The sequence below is a fragment of the Octopus bimaculoides genome, chromosome 13, assembly GCF_001194135.2.
Source record: "Octopus bimaculoides isolate UCB-OBI-ISO-001 chromosome 13, ASM119413v2, whole genome shotgun sequence".
NCBI lineage: Eukaryota > Metazoa > Mollusca > Cephalopoda > Octopoda > Octopodidae > Octopus > Octopus bimaculoides.
The window spans coordinates 13,555,534-13,559,942 of record NC_068993.1 but is presented as its reverse complement, the minus strand read 5'-3'; the positions used below and the strand labels follow the sequence as shown (position 1 = coordinate 13,559,942).

The window sequence follows — 4,409 nt, the reverse complement described above, 5'->3', positions numbered from 1 at the left end:
TAGCTAGCTTAAGCTAGAATCGAACCACAAATGAACGTATACACGGCTCCTTGCGCCTCCGACTGGACCAAATGCTCACTCATCTATTTCAGCAATATATATATAGTCATTATTTTACTAAGAGACTTCCATAGTCGCTTTATCACCATAACTTGCAAAGCCTTCTGGTTTGTTTACAAATATTGTCTGTGGTATTAGACAGTTAAAGTATATATTCATAAAAGTCTGGCTGAAATTGATGGGTAAGCATTTAGCCCAATCACATGCGCAAGGAGCGTGTAAGCGTTGATTTCTGGGTTCGATTAGCTCATCATTTTTCAGTCGATTGTTTAAAAATAAACGTCGCCTTAAATCGGAGTTTATACGTTATTATTATATAGTTAATATTATACTAATAGACATTCATAGTAGTTTTATCACCATAACTTACAATGCCATCTGGTTTGTTTACATATATTATATGTACACACACACACACACACACACACACACACACACACACACATATATATATATATATATATATATATATACACACACTCACACACAATTTATGTATATGCACATATGTACATGTGTGTGCAGATAGATAGATAGATAGATAGACAGACAGACATACAGACAGAGAGATAGATAAATGCACGATCAATGCTGAACTGACGTTAAAATATAACAAGAGTAATTGGATCACACTCCTCCAGGTTTTCTCAGAAAATCAATAGAGCTGAGCACCACCTATCAATGGATGTTCCTGTTTATGGAAAGTCAAATGATCCACTCCATCATTCACAAACAGGTATATCGACTAAAGAGCGAATTTACATTCTTAAGTTTCCGTTTTCTCCATTACTCTACATGCTACTATTTTCTTTTAATGTCATATTTTTACTATTCTATTCATTTAGTATTGTTACCATTTCCTCTTATTTATTTTCTTTTTTCTCACACACATTTGTCGCTTTATATTTGTCTATACACTGCTTTTGTATATATGCATATTTTTTGGCAGTGGCTTAAATTTCATATAGTTAGTCAATAAGTACAATCCGTAATGTGTTGAGGAAAAATACCGGATAACCACTAGCTTCGCTGTGGTGGAACATGCTCCTTCCTTGCAAACGTGTGACCCTATGCCATTGTTAGAACTAATATATTTCTTTTCATCGCCATCATCATCATTATCATACTTGCTTCTTGCATCTTGAGCAAGTAGGCACTTGACCAAGGTGCTACGCAGTTGGGCTGAACCGGGAACCATGTCATTGGGAAACAAGCTTCTTGCCATACAGCCAAACCCGCGACTATCTTGACTTCGCCTCTGTCTTTCCTGAACAACATCTTCCCAAAACAACATCTACAGTAACATCATACAACACTTCGGTTCTTGCAAACTGACCTTTCCAACTCCTGATCCGAATATTTCCTCCATATCGAAAAACTACGATTTGCGTACCCGTATAGTGCATACACACACGAAAATTTCAAGACCAAGAAAAAGAAATAATATAAATAACAATTGGTCATTATTAAAGCCAGAGATATATTGTACAAACGAGAATAGGGTAACATTTAAACTGGTGAGAAATGTAGGATAACATAGTACAGATAGGGCCATTATATTTCATGTAGTAATTCAAAAGATTGTAATTAAAATTAAGCAATATTTTGTTAAGGATGAGAACGAATCATTATATAAAGGATTTTACTGTAGTCAGGGAAGGTAGGCAGATCACTGAAATTCTAATAAATTAGATGTACGAGTGTGTGTGTGGGGGGGGGGACGCATTGGTAAATGAGTTTAATTTCATTCCTTTGGTGATAACAATGGCTATGTTCCTGTTTAATTAGACCTCCAAAGCGGTTCTCACTTTACAGCTGAGAATCATTTAGAAATTCTTCTTTGTTTTTGTGTACAGCTAATATTTTTAGGTGAACAAGAAATATTTCTTCTATGACATGTGACTTTTACCATACAGCTGCCTTCTGCAAATTAATGTTTATAAGAACTGAGTTTGTCAATACAATTTATATATTTAAGACAATGTCTTAGCAGAGTAGGAAGAAAGGCAGTAGTTTTGACGCTAATTGTTGGAGAGTAGCCACTGAAATCGATACCAGTTTACTGTTTATACTACTTTCTTTGGCCACAGTAAACTCTATCATCATTGTTCTGATTTGAAATAAAAATTAAAAAAAATTAATTCTTAAAACGTCATGTGAAGAAACACTGGACATAAGCGCTGGAAATTCTGCTGACTTACTAAACAGATATAGAAAGAAAAATGAGTGAGTGGGTGGTTAAAATGAAGAAGAAGAAGAAGAAGAAGAAGAAGAAGAAGAAGAAGAAGAAGAAGAAGAAGAAGAAGAAGAAGAAGAAGAAGAAGAAGAAGAAGAAGAAGAAGAAGAAGAAGAAGAAGAATAAGAATTCAAAACTTCTGGAAAGGATGATTAAAAAGAAAATAAAAAGAAACAGAAAAAGACAGGAAGAAACAGATAAAAGTTAAGACAAATAGAAAAGCAAAAATTAAATATAACAAACATATAAAGCAATGGGGAAAAAAAGAGACGTGATACGTAGAATGATATCGAGAACAGAGAGAGAGAGAGAGAGAGAGAGAGATGAGGGAGAGAGAAAGGGAGATAAATAGAGTGAGGGGAAGACAGATAGAGCGAAACAAATACAATTACAAAAGAGAGATGAGGAGGTCATTGCGTTGTGGTGGGAAGCGATGAGAAATCGTGGAAGAAAATGGAGAATATGGAGGTAATGAGAGTTTTAAAAGAGAGAGAAATGTTAGGCGAATACTGGTTGAAAATATTCCATCAGATTAGCTGATTGCTTCTTCAAGAACTTGATTTTCCTTCAAGCATTCGTTGAGAATTTTTCATAGTTTCTATCGCATTTACTTATTTATGTTTTCGTTTATATATTTATTTTTTTTAAATAAGATTTTACTGTTTCTTCCGTCCGTATTCACGTTTCGCAGTTAATTTGCTCTCATCTGAAGAAGTTTCGTTTCACTTTTCTTTTTGTTTTGTTGTTTTTATGGGTTTATTTTTACTTACGTTTTTTTTTTCTTACTTTTCTTTGTGCCACGTTTCCCGGGTCCTCAAAACTGATGTCATATTATTTTGGTTTGTTACGCAAGCTGTTATTAGCATCGTTGTTCCTTAAATCAAATGCCAAGAAACAAGAAAGACACCGCACGACCACCAACACCACCACCACCACCAACAACAACAACAACAACAACAACAACAACAACAACAACAGCACAACCACACACACAAATAAAAAAAAAAGCCCCTGAAAACACAGTAATGAAATAGCTTACTTTGATTTTTCCCCCCCACAAATAAGGATGCTATATTATTTTTTTCTAAACTGTATTTCGTTGATTGACTCAATTTGTGCTAATACTAGTGTCAATGATATCGACACCGTAGGCAGGAAAACAAACCTGACATTTACGTGACTTGTATTAAGATATGTACCAGAGCAGATAACTTAAAATAACATTATTTGTCTGTCATTTTTTAGGGGAAAAAATACATAGAAAATATCCAGCTCTCTAACTATCTATGTATGTGTAGCTATCAATCTCTTGAATTTCCTATATACACACAGGCATACAAATATATATATATGTACAGGCATAATTTCAAGCACACACACAAACATATTATATATATGTATATATGTGTACTCTCACACATATACAAACACACACATACGTGTCTATGCCTATATATGTATTTGCACTTGAAAGTGTTGAGATACTTAAACATTCCACATATGCCGTAAAGCATTTCATTAAGTTATATATGTGCATCTCAGTTTCTGGGTCTGTGTGTGTCCCTGTGTGCGTGTGTGTATTGAGATCTACATATTTAATATACAACCCCTAAGAAAATAAACAATTTTAAAACATCGTTACTAAAAACATTTCAAGATGGATCTTAAATGAATGTTGTTTAAATGAAAAGAAAAAAGGTACAAAACACAAATAAACGTAAACGAACAAAAACAGATATTGAATATAAGCGTGTATTGAACATTCTAAATATTTACTCGGGTTATAAAATATAATATATACTATACAAAAGAGAACTGTAAATTATGCACAATTGATGTCAGGTGCTCCGTAACCCTGGGTAAAATTTTCTTAGTTAAAGGCTACTGATTACGATCGATCTGAAGGTGGATGCCACGAATGATTAAATAGAAAGTATAAATCACAATTCAAACCTGCTTCTGAGTATATGGAGTGTGTTTAGGTAGAAAGATAGATAGATAGATAGATAGATAGATAGATAGATAGATAGATTGTATAAATATATATATATATATATACATACACGCACACACACACATATAGATATATATAGACCATACATGTGTGGGGGGG

General features: G+C 33.7%; 1 long non-coding RNA gene across 1 annotated transcript in view; it reads left to right on the top strand.

Moving 5' to 3' along the window:
* Positions 1 to 583: 583 nt before the first annotated feature.
* The window catches only part of LOC128249271 (uncharacterized), a 27,842-nt gene continuing 24,016 nt past the window's right edge, over positions 584 to 4,409 (top strand). Inside the window, exon 1 of the long non-coding RNA XR_008265362.1 lies at positions 584 to 796. This is a non-coding gene — a long non-coding RNA (uncharacterized LOC128249271). The remainder of the gene's footprint in view (positions 797 to 4,409) is intronic.